Raw genomic sequence first — 12,627 nt, 5'->3', positions numbered from 1 at the left:
TGCTGATTGCTGTTCTGCATTGGTTGTTCGCACTGTGCGTTATTTTAGACTCTTCTGTCAACGTTACCCGAATCTATTTCAACGCCATTTGCAAAATCACAAATTTTTATTTCCTATGTGCAATACTTTATACATTTAACTGCAATCAATTTTTATCTCCTATTGTTCAGCCTGTTCATATAAGGCTTGACACATTTGGTGGTTTCTAAGCTGTATCTTTTAATTCTACTACAATTCCTAGTTTGGTAGCACCTGCAGATTTGGCCAGTTTACACTGAACTTTGATATATATACAGTTTTGCATATTATTATAACAAATGCTTTCTGAAGACTAAATATACCAAGTCAAAGGAAGTGAAGTGATGAAGGAAGGAGGAAGGAAAGGGAGAGAAGGAACTTGCATTTCACCATGTCAAGATATCTCAGAGCACTTAACAACCAATTAGGTACTTTTTCTTTTAGTAGTTACTATTTTAATGTAGAGTTTACCAAATTAAATTAAGTCATCACTTTCTCAAATAAATCACAGATGCTGGTCTGACCAAATCATCCCTTTCGAAAACAATGTTAAGTACTATGTCCTAATTGATGGCTGCTTGAGCCAACATAACAATGCCAACATTTTAGAAGCAATGAAGTCTGTAAACTACTCAAGTATAAAAAAAACAAAAACCACTATTTAGTCATTTTAAATTGGAAGAAGTTGTTTTACTTCCTCTTTTTGGGTTTCCTCGAGCCTGGTCACACACCATTTCATTCCTGATTGGGGTTCTAAACAGTTTCAATCATCTGTAACTAAGCAGTTGGACACGTGTGAACCAGAACAAAAAGTGTTTCTTCATTTTCCTTTCTTTGTAGAGAAGGCACAAAGCCTGGACCTAACGGGTTGGATTAGGAATTCACGTTGTTGTTAATTGGAGAAATTAGATAGCCTGCATCACAGTTGGTTAGAGCGTGGAGCTAATGAAGCCAAGGTCATGGATTCGATCCCCGTACTGGCCAGACGCAATTGTCTGTGCTTACAACTGTTATGCTCAACACCAATATCACAGACCAATGAAGCATTATCAATGCTATTAACTGGGATAACAAGTGCAAAATGTTAGCTGAGGCAAATCGTGATGCTCTGTTTGAGAGATACTGGGTAGCCAAACAGCGATTATTTAATAGACTGGCAATAGAAAGTTGTTAGTTTTCTTGGGTGAGAATAAAGAGCTGTTGGATGTCTCCATAAAAGCCTTCTCTACAAGATGGACCAACCCTTTCTCTGCATAGATTTTCAGGTTCTAATGCACTGATTCTCACATATATCTCTGCACTCAAAGAATCAAGTCCTTCCCTGCAATGAGGACATAAAGCAATAACAATACTTACTTGGAGCCCAATATATACTATGTCATGAAAAGTTTGGCAAAAATTTTGTTTAATTCTGATCAAAGTAGGTTTTAGTGAACTTGATCAGCTGTCAGAGTTAGCACTACACATTACTTCTGGAGATAAGTCTTTTTTTCATATTTGCAAACTGAAAAGGTGTCAGGAAAGTTTAACAAGAAAGCTTTGATTCAAAACCCTAGGTCTGTTGGAGAATAACCATGTGAGCTATTCTGGATGTCACGCTCAAATGTATTATGAGCTTTCAGACAATATTTTAAAACTTTTAACAGTCAATTAAAATGGCCACTGTAAATCATGTGACCCTTAGCATTCTGAGCTAGGCAGTCCCGAGTCTCAAGCAAACACCTAATTAAATAATTCACAGCCATCCAGGAAATTCTTGCATCCTTTTCTTTAAGGATGAATTGTCAAATAAATTTAAAAGAACGGCCACATTCTAGCTGACTCGTCTTTGTTTCACCATGGACAAACAAAATACTGCAACTCAATTTACATTAATGAAGACAAAATGGATGCTATTGACCTTTCATTGTATTATGATGGTTCCTTCATCCAAACTGGACAGAATGAATTTCCAAGTGTAAAATGACAACACAGGATGTGTAATCAACACACTACCTTTCTTTGGACAAAGAACATTGAACTTGTACAAGCAACGCGATGGTCACAGCCATTTTTTTGTCTGCTTTTGAAACAGCAAAAGCAGAGGTGGAGTTCCATCCAAATCCATCAGATAGCCATCAATCCAGCCAACATCAACCAGGTCCCAACTTCAAGTTCACCCTAAAACCAACCTTTTGGAAATTCAAATGCAAGAAGCCTTTCAGCTTACTGAGAATCCTCTGTTTATAAGATCTTTAACTAAAAGCATCAACTTACCTAAGAAATTAAGACCCGCCATGAAAGTAAGACTGAGATGTTTTTTTTTCATCTGTATCTAAATTTTGTACAAAGCGATAATGTGTGTAAATTGAATGAATGAGACGTCACATTTTAAACCTCCTGAGCTAGTGTGGGATAATAAACAAGCTTCTTTATTTTAAAGTTTGCTGTTAGAATCATTTAAATTGGGCCAATCACTCCTAGGGTGAGAATATGTATATACCACATAAAACACACTGGTCATGGACAATAAGAAAACACAATTTTTGCCTATGACATAGAACAGGTGCACAACATTTTAAGGATATGAAGACTGTGATTACTGTAGAAAATTAACTTTGCGGTACAATAGTCAATGTGGGGGTATTTTCCATCCCTGCATTCAGCAGGCAGGAAGGCTGGCGGGAGCAGATAATCCAACAGGAATTCCGAAATGGCTTTTACACCAGTGCACTCACTCCCTGTTCACATTGTTCCCCCACTCTCCCCAATTACATAATGATGTTTCCACCATGAAAGGTCGGGAATCCAACTACCTTAAATTTAAATATCATTAGCGGGCCTCCCCAGTGTATTATTCCCCCCGTGTAAGGAATTCCCGCCCTCCCCTCGCTGGCATGACATCATGTTGATGGAGGGAAAATACAACTGATCTGGACCAACAGGGACCTGCTGAATGGCTCCTGCCATGGATGTACAGATGGACGTGATGTGGAGATGCCAGCATTAGATTGGGGTAAATATCATTAGCGGGCCTCCCCAGTGTAGTTAAAGGTTGTTAAACTTCTTACTGTGTACAGATAGATACAGTCCCAGGCTGAGGCTTCTGACAGAGGGGGCTGCGGCTCCCAGCATGATGTTGTGGATCTTGCCCATTCCTTTTTTTCTCCCTAAGTGCTTGAAAATTTGGCAAGAAAAGCTGGCAAGTCAGCTGGCAGGCAGCCCCTCTGCTTTTCCCGCTCATGACAACACTGAGAAAAAAAATCATAAAATTCCACCCAATGCATTTCTCATCATGAAGGAGCTTCAGTCATTCAGTAAACTGAAATGAGGAGGCTATTTCTACCAAGTACAGGGAATTTTAAAACTCCTAAACATAATTATCATCTGAGTTTCTGAAAAAAGGGATAGGTCAATAAGAGCTGAAATATGTAAACCTCGGGTTTTCTGGATATAACATTCTTGGAAATCCCCAAGACACAATCTCAGAGAATTAGATCCTTGTGTACTATAAGCAGACACTTTCATTTTTCAGAAAATAACCAATCAATTCAGTTTTCCTGGGAATGACATTACTTTCTAATAAAGCTGTTATTGATTTTACTCACTTTTCTAGTCTCACCAGTCTATGTACCCAAGATGAGAACATAGTCTACCTCCAGGCTACCAATATTACTTGAGCTCATTACTAAGTGATAGCAAGGGCATCACATGATAATTTTTGCTCCGGTTTATTCCACTTCCTTATGAAGCCATGCTATTACTTTAAAACACTTCATTTTCAGACACTGCACTGCATGTGGGGAACCTCACCCGCTGGCAGCACTTAACAAAAACTGAACTGTGCAGAAAAATTATACGCGACACAATTTCAGTTCTGGTATTGCAACACAAAGCCAGAAAATTTGTCAAGTGCTAGCTTGACAACACCCTAGACTTTAAAACATAACCTTGTGAATTTAGAACTTGAGCAGAAAAGCTACACAAACAAAAACATATTGAGGAAATTGAATGTTAAATTTAGTCTCTATTTGTTTCATCCTAATGGATAAGATCTCAAAGCATTACTCAAATGACAAGGAGTTCTCCCAATTCCTTGGCCAGCATTTCTTATCCACCACTAAAACCAGATTAACCAGACTGTCCAAATCTTTGTCGCCTTAGGTCACTTCGGAAGCACAATTGAGCATTTTATGTTGTGCACGAACTTTAAATGAATGTTTCCATCAACTCGTATATATCTTAGTATCTCACCAATGCTATGAAACTGTATCTTAAGATGTAGTCTGTTGTGTGGCGTTTGTCAAAATCTTTTCAAAACTACAAATATACATAATTAACCAGTCATTTTAGAAGAACAGTCTCACATTATTTAGGTTTGATGTGCAACTCCTAATCAGATCAAGGATTAAAAATTATCCAAGTCTCTTGAAACTCCTGAACGTTTTAACTTATCTGGTTTAACTTAAATGTTTAAATTAGCTGCCCAGCCTTTCTGTGTATTTAAATTTTAGCTGTTGGATGGATAGTTCTGTGCATGTGTAACCATCAGAACTCTTTGCTGGGCAGAGAATTGGAATTTCAGTCATGTGACCTAAATGAGGAAGTGCCTGACTAAATCAGAAACTTCAGCTACTGGTCTAACGCCAAGGACTGCAGTATAAATGATTCATAAGATATTATTTAGTGAAGGTAGGAATTTAACATTATTACTGCCCATTTAGGATGATTAGAAATATATTCAAATTTGTGAAAGAAGAAATTCAAATTGCAACTTCACAGGTTGTAAATAGAAGACAATCTGGTGAGAATAAAAATCAGCATTTAAAGGCACTATATTGGCCTTTCTCTCAAACCTTTGGAGAAATTATATTATTCACTGCAATTAGATGCATGGTTCTATAGCCTTTTCCCCAAAAATAGTACTTTGACTGCAATTAATCTATCATTGTGAGAAAAATATTCTACCCAATTCAATGATCAAAGCTACAATGTACTTGGTTAGGAACAAAATGGTGATAAAACAGTGTGCAGCCAGAGAGATAAGTAATAAGGATGGCTAAGTCATCATTCTTGGTTCAGTGGTAGCATACACATCTCAGTTAGAAAATTGTGGGTTTAAGACCTAAGCGTATTATGTAGGTTGCTAATTCAGCACAATACTGAAGAAATATTGCATTATTGGAAGCGCTTTTTCTAGGATGTGAAACCAAGAACTTGTCCCATTGCTCGTGCAGATGTAAAAGATCCCTCAACACTATTCAAAGAATGGGAATTCACTGGGTGTCGTGATTAAAATTTATTATTTAATTTACACCCTCAATAAAAAGTTTAGCTTGCCAATCATCTCATTATCATTCTTGGAATATTGCTTGATGCAAATTGGCTGTTGTATTTGCCTTCAAAACAACAATCACCATTCAAAAGTAACTGGCTATAATGTTTGGGAAATCCTGAGGATGGAAAAGACACCTTCCTAAGTGCAATTACTCTTATACTCAAATAATTGCTGATAGCACAAAATCGTACCAGGGTTGCAATAAAGTAGGAAAGAGGTTATGTGTGGAACATATCAGTTCAAAGCTAAAAGGGTTTGAGATCCATAACAATAACTTGCATTTATATCACAGTTTTAATGTAAGCACTTCACAAAGGAAGTCAGGAATCTTTATGGGAGCTGGTGGGGTGATCAATGGCTTGGTCAAAAGAGATAGGTTTTGAGTGGACTGTTGAAGGTGGAGTAGTGAGATTTAGAGAGGGAAGGGCCAAGACATCTGAAGACTCCAATGTCAAGGTTATAGTGGAGAATGGATAAGTAACCAACTAGGGGATACAGAGGCTGGAAGAGATTGCAGAGGTTAAGTGACGTGAGAGATTTGTAATTGAGGATTTAAATTCAACATGTTTGGGTGGGGGGAGGAGGAGGAGCCAGTATTGGCACAAATATCCGATAGCTGGACTTGGTGCAGAACAGGAAGCAGATCTCTGGATGAATTGAAGTTTAGGGAGGGTAGAGGCCAGGTGGTTGATAAGTAGGACACTGAATAGCATCTAGAGGTGAAGAAACATGGATAACAATTTGACAGCAGTAAGGTTAAAAGCAAATAATGTTGAGAAGCGCTAGAACATGGCAAGGAACAAAAGAAGTGATATTGTTTTGTGCACAACATTAGACCCTTTCTGAAAGACTGCTTTACCAATTAGCATGCTTAAATCAGAGTGTTAATACTTTCAGGAAGGTACATTTAGAGTAATAAAGATCCCAAAGGCTTTAAGAGTCTACATTACAAGTACAATCTTTTAAGAATATTAGCTCATGGGATGTAGGCATAATTCCAAAAGCAGGATGGTACATGGCTTGGAGTGCAACTTCCAGGTGGTGTTCCAAAGCATCTGCTGCCTTGTCCTTTTAGATGACTGCGGTCGTGGGTTTGGAAGGTGCTATCCAAGGAGTCGTAGTAAGTTCCTGCAGTGCATCTTGTACTTTACACATCTGCCACTGTGTTTCAGTGGTGGACGGAGTGAATGTTTGCAGATGGGGTGCCAGTCAAGTGGGCTGCTTTGTCCTGGATGGTGCCAAGCTTCCAGAGTGTTGTTGGAGTTGCACTCATCCAGGCAAGTGGAAAATATTCCATCACACTCCTGACTTTTGTGCCTTGTACATGGTGGACAGGCTTTTTGGGAAGGGTGGGGAGGGTGTTAAGAGATGAAGGAAGCTAGGCTTATTTTTACTTCTTGATCCATTTCTTAACAATGAAATTTTGTAAAATGGGCCAGCTGAAAACGGGAAAATTCTGCAGCCAATTCAGGAAAATCTCTGGGAAATTCTTCCTGACTTCCAAAGACAAGCACGACTCTAAAAGACCACAAATATTTCATTCCTCATGTAGTTCCAGCTAACTAGCAACTTACTTTCCAGAAATCAGACCCAACAAGGATCATTGGATTGCAATCAGGAATAGGAATACTGGATTATAACCCTCTCTCTGGTACCTTGACTGCCATCAGATAACAAACAAACCAGCTATTATGTACCAGAATCAAGCTTGATTACAATCTGTGTGGTGCAGTTACATACCATCCAAGTTGGTAAAAACAGTCTCTCAACACTTCTAGTACATGTGCTAGACTGCTAACAACTCCAAAATCAAAGTTCTGTTTCATCAGCTAAGTAATCAGTAGGTAAGGTAATTCAGCTGCTTTTATTTTGAACGTTCATTTACTTTCTATGCACAGGCCACTGACATCATTCCCTCCTTTATCGCTGGCACTCTCGTTCTTTCAGCTTGGTGCATTAGGCAATGGTCTCATTTTTAAATCTAAATTTCCTAGCTTTAATAGCAAAGGAAAATCTAGTTGCTCAGTATTCTGTTCTTCAAAAAAAGGTTGCAGATTAATGCTACCCTCCCACATTGATGTTAAAACAATATTTACTTTGGTCACATTTGGTCCTTAGATGATCTTCCAACTTCATTTGTGCCATCACTAAGGCCACTTATTTTCATAACATCACTTGACTATGCTCAGTCTCAGCTCATCTGCTGCTGAAAGCCTCATAGATGTATCATAAACTCTAGGTTTGACTATTTCAACACACTCCAGGCTGACCAACATTGGCTCCCAGTCAAGAGATTTTAAAATTCTTGTCAAATTGTTTTCAAATCCTTCCATGGCCTTGTCCCTCCCATGGCCTTGTCCCTCCCTATCTCTGTAATATCCTCTAACCTCACAACCCTCCAAGATATCTCTGCTCCCCTAATTCTGCCCTTTGAGCATTCCCAATCATAATTGCTCCACCATAGGCAGCTGTGCTTTCTACTGCTTAGGCCACAAACTTTGGAATTCCCTCCCTAGACCTTTCCACCTTGCTTTCCTCCATTAAGACACTTCTTCATCCTCTTTGACCAACCTTTTGGTCATCTGACCCAATATCTCCCATATGGCTTGATGTCATATTTTCTAATACTCCTGTTAAGTACCTTGGACATATTACATAAAATGTACTGTATAAATAAGCTAAAAAACAGAAAATGCTGGAGAAACTCAGCAAAACTCAAAAGGTCCCATGGACTTGAAATGTTAACTCTGCTTCTCTAGTCACAGATGTTGCCAGAAGTGCTGAACTTTCCAGCATTTTCTGTTTTTATTTCAGATTTTCAGCAATCTACAGTATTTTGCTTTTACATAAGTAACTAGTTGTAGTTAATCCATCTTTTTATGTAGATATATTTGGTCTCAACAGTACTGTACTACATTTCATTACTCACTCAGGCTTTCACTAAGGGTTAAATTGAAGGGGTAATAATTGCTGAGAATTGATAATCAGACTTGTTCATACTTTCTCATTCTGGCAATCAGATCCTGATGAAGTGGAACTGGACAGAAGTGGAACTTGTTCCCTCCAGTGAAGTACACAGCAATGCTGTATTCTCAGATTCAGGTAGATCAAACATTGACAAAAATAGACGTTTGAGCAGCAGGCGATCGGAATCAAAACCATCCAAATAAAACAAGTTGGCAAGCGTGCAAACCAGTTAACACTTATAGACCAACATTAAAGCGGGTAATAATGTGGCACTTCTAACATTGGATGGCTAAACAAAGATGAGCCTGGTGAAATCTTTTAGAAACACATAATGGCGATTTAATTTTTTTTTATAAGTCAAGAAAATATTAACTACGATAGTTGCTCTTTGACTACTGATCTTATTGTCAACTTAGTTTTGGAAGATATACAACTATTTTGTCAAAGAGTATGCGGATGAACTAATCTTCCTATTTTTAACAGTAAATAGATGAGGACAGTGTATCTGCATTGTGCTTTGAGACTGAATTTGTGGATGGATGGGGAAGGCTCTGTGGGGAGCAGGGATTTGGGGGAAGGCTCTGAACTCACCAAGGTCTGTAATTGCTGCGTGGATTGCGCTTTCCCCCCACACTGAGGGAGACTCCAGCTCAGACCAGGTGTTACTCACACTCGGCAGAGCCTTTGATCAGGCCGCTCTCTCAGATTTACACCAAACTCCTCACTCAACTTCAGCTGCTCTTCATCAGCACCCGCGCGCCCGGACTTCACATCCCCGTGACTGCGCTCGCTCCCCCCCCCCCGGGCCGCGCGCTCCCCCCCCCGGGCCACGCGCTCCCCCCCCCCGGGCCACGCGCACCCCACACTCTCCCCCCCGGGCCGCGCGCTCCCCCCGGGCCACGCGCTCCCCCCCCGGGCCACGCGCACCCCACACTCTCCCCCCCCCGGGCCGCGCGCTCCCCGCTCCCCACCCTCCCCGCGCCGCGCGCGCCCCCCGCGCCGCGCCCCCCCGTCCCGGGCCGCGCGCGCGCCCCCCCCACCGTCCCGGGCCGCGCGCGCGCCCCCCCACCGTCCCGGGCCGCGCGCCCCCCCCCACCGTCCCGGGCCGCGCGCCCCCCCCCACCGTCCCGGGCCGCGCGCCCCCCCCCGTCCCGGGCCGCGCGCCCCCCCCCGTCCCGGGCCACGCGCCCCCCCCCCGTCCCGGGCCGCGCGCCCCCCCCCACCACCGTCCCGGGCCGCGCGCCCCCCCCCCCCACCGTCCCGGGCCGCGCGCCCCCCCCCCCCACCACCGTCCCGGGCCGCGCGCCCCCCCCCCCACCGTCCCGGGCCGCGCGCCCCCCCCCCCACCGTCCCGGGCCGCGCGCCCCCCCCCCCACCGTCCCGGGCCGCGCGCCCCCCCCCCACCGTCCCGGGCCGCGCGCCCCCCCCCCAACCGTCCCGGGCCGCGCGCCCCCCCCCACCACCGTCCCGGGCCGCGCGCCCCCCCCCCACCGTCCCGGGCCGCGCGCCCCCCCCCCGTCCCGGGCCGCGCGCCCCCCCCCCCACCGTCCCGGGCCGCGCGCCCCCCCCCCACCACCGTCCCGGGCCGCGCGCCCCCCCCCCCCCACCGTCCCGGGCCGCGCGCCCCCCCCCCCACCGTCCCGGGCCGCGCGCCCCCCCCCCACCGTCCCGGGCCGCGCGCCCCCCCCCCACCGTCCCGGGCCGCGCGCCCCCCCCCCACCACCGTCCCGGGCCGCGCGCCCCCCCCCACCGTCCCGGGCCGCGCGCCCCCCCCACCGTCCCGGGCCGCGCGCCCCCCCCCCGTCCCGGGCCGCGCGCCCCCCCCCGTCCCGGCCACGCGCCCCCCCCCCGTCCCGGGCCGCGCGCCCCCCCCCACCACCGTCCCGGGCCGCGCGCCCCCCCCCCCACCGTCCCGGGCCGCGCGCCCCCCCCCCCACCACCGTCCCGGGCCGCGCGCCCCCCCCCCCCACCGTCCCGGGCCGCGCGCCCCCCCCCCCACCGTCCCGGGCCGCGCGCCCCCCCCCCACCGTCCCGGGCCGCGCGCCCCCCCCCCACCGTCCCGGGCCGCGCGCCCCCCCCCCACCGTCCCGGGCCGCGCGCCCCCCCCCCCACCGTCCCGGGCCGCGCGCCCCCCCCCCACCGTCCCGGGCCGCGCGCCCCCCCCCCACCGTCCCGGGCCGCGCGCCCCCCCCCCCACCGTCCCGGGCCGCGCGCCCCCCCCCCCCACCGTCCCGGGCCGCGCGCCCCCCCCCCCCACCGTCCCGGGCCGCGCGCCCCCCCCCCCCACCGTCCCGGGCCGCGCGCCCCCCCCCACCACCGTCCCGGGCCGCGCGCCCCCCCCCCCCCACCGTCCCGGGCCGCGCGCCCCCCCCCCCACCGTCCCGGGCCGCGCGCCCCCCCCCACCGTCCCGGGCCGCGCGCCCCCCCCCCCACCGTCCCGGGCCGCGCGCCCCCCCCCCACCGTCCCGGCCGCGCGCCCCCCCCCCAACCGTCCCGGGCCGCGCGCCCCCCCCCCCCACCGTCCCGGGCCGCGCGCCCCCCCCCCACCGTCCCGGGCCGCGCGCCCCCCCCCCCCACCGTCCCGGGCCGCGCGCCCCCCCCCCCACCGTCCCGGGCCGCGCGCCCCCCCCCCACCGTCCCGGGCCGCGCGCCCCCCCCCCCACCCCCCCCCCCACCGTCCCGGGCCGCGCGCCCCCCCCCCCACCGTCCCGGGCCGCGCGCCCCCCCCCCCACCGTCCCGGGCCGCGCGCCCCCCCCCCCACCGTCCCGGGCCGCGCGCCCCCCCCCCCACCGTCCCGGGCCGCGCGCCCCCCACCGTCCCGGGCCGCGCGCGCGCCCCCCCCCACCGTCCCGGGCCGCGCGCGCCCCCCCACCACCGTCCCGGGCCGCGCGCGCCCCCCCCCACCGTCCCGGGCCGCGCGCGCCCCCCCCCCCACCGTCCCGGGCCGCGCGCCCCCCCGCCGTGGGCCGCGCGCGCTCCCGCTGCCTGATCTGTTGCTGTGTTTTATTCAGTAAATGGCCAGTTGCGGCTGTTGAGCGCTGACAGGCGGAATGTGTGTTATAAAGCCGCAGTGTAACCCGCTCCGCACACACACAAAGAACAGCCTTTCACACCGTCTCCCGCTGAATCCGCCACTCTGATTACTGAATTCCTGCCGCCTGTCAGGGTGGACAGCTGGAGCTCCACTGACACCGGGCAGGCCTCTGCAAACAACCCAAACTACATCGCAAACTTTCCCTTTCGCACAAACCCTCAACTTACAGTTTGCAGTTTGCCGACCAGTCGCCCCAGGTTCAGGGTCAGTCTTGTGTAAGTCTCCGGATCTTTGTGACCTTTGGTCGATCCGAGAGGCAACTCGTCCCAGCTTCTCCCAGAATTTCAGCTTCTTTCTCTTTTTGCCGAACTTTAACTGAAGTCCCTGACGTGTCGGAACTCTTGGCTCCTTTCCAATTACTGCCAAGAAAGGAGTATCAGCAAAACCATCCAACGCAGCCCAGTTGTAGAAGAAGTAATGTCTATTTTAACAAACAGGACGCGACTTTTGATGCGAAATTAGGCTCCGGCTAAGCTGTTGTGCTGTCGTTTCATCTTCTGTCTCATTTAGCAATGTTTCAGTGGGTGCATCATCTGATTTGCAGCCCCTACTGGCAGCTTCAACTCAGTGTAAGATTACTTGAAGTTAACAGAAGCAAAATACTACTGAACCTGGAAATCCGAAATAAAAACAGAAAATGCTGGAAATACTCAGCAAGTCAAGCAACATCTTTGCGGGGGGTGGGGTGGGGTGGGGTGGGGGGGGGGGAAACAAAATTAACGTTTCAATTGGATGACCTTCATCAGCACTGTCGTTGACTTTCAAATCTGTACCCATTTTCCCTTGTGAATCTCTCAGTAGTTTCCACCCACCCCAGTACTCAGATTGACCCATTCAAAGACACAAACGGTATTAATAAAAACACCAACCCAATTCAAAACAGGTCATCTGGCATCTATTTGGTTGTTTTTAGAATTTTGCTGTACATTACAGCGATGACTTGTGCTTCAAAAGCAATGTAAAGTACTTTGGGGTGGCCAGTGCACACAAAATGACCTGCACAAATGCAAGCTATTTGACATCCCCATGGCTTCTTCATGCCAACTCATGCAATCAGATAAACCATTACAGTATCAATACCATAAACTATTCAAACATTCAAACAAATACATAAAGGGCAAAAGAGTAACTAGTGAGAGAGTAGCGTCTCTTAAGGATCAACAAGGTCATCTATGTGCGGATCCACAAGAGATGGGCGAGATCCTAAATTAATATTTCTCATCAGTATTC

The 12,627-nt window shown here is 48.8% G+C and overlaps 1 protein-coding gene across 1 annotated transcript in view; it reads right to left on the bottom strand.

Annotated features, from left to right (window-relative positions):
* sgk3 (serum/glucocorticoid regulated kinase family member 3) overlaps positions 1 to 11,952 on the bottom strand; it is an 87,079-nt gene extending 75,127 nt beyond the window's left edge. The window contains exon 1 of the mRNA XM_078216282.1: positions 11,565 to 11,952. The gene's annotated coding sequence lies outside the window, so the exon portion shown is untranslated. The remainder of the gene's footprint in view (positions 1 to 11,564) is intronic.
* Between the last annotated feature and the right edge of the window lie 675 nt (positions 11,953 to 12,627).

This window comes from Mustelus asterias, chromosome 7, assembly GCF_964213995.1.
Source record: "Mustelus asterias chromosome 7, sMusAst1.hap1.1, whole genome shotgun sequence".
Lineage (NCBI taxonomy): Eukaryota > Metazoa > Chordata > Chondrichthyes > Carcharhiniformes > Triakidae > Mustelus > Mustelus asterias.
Note: the sequence above shows the minus strand (reverse complement) of the source record. Positions and strands in the feature narration are given on the sequence as shown.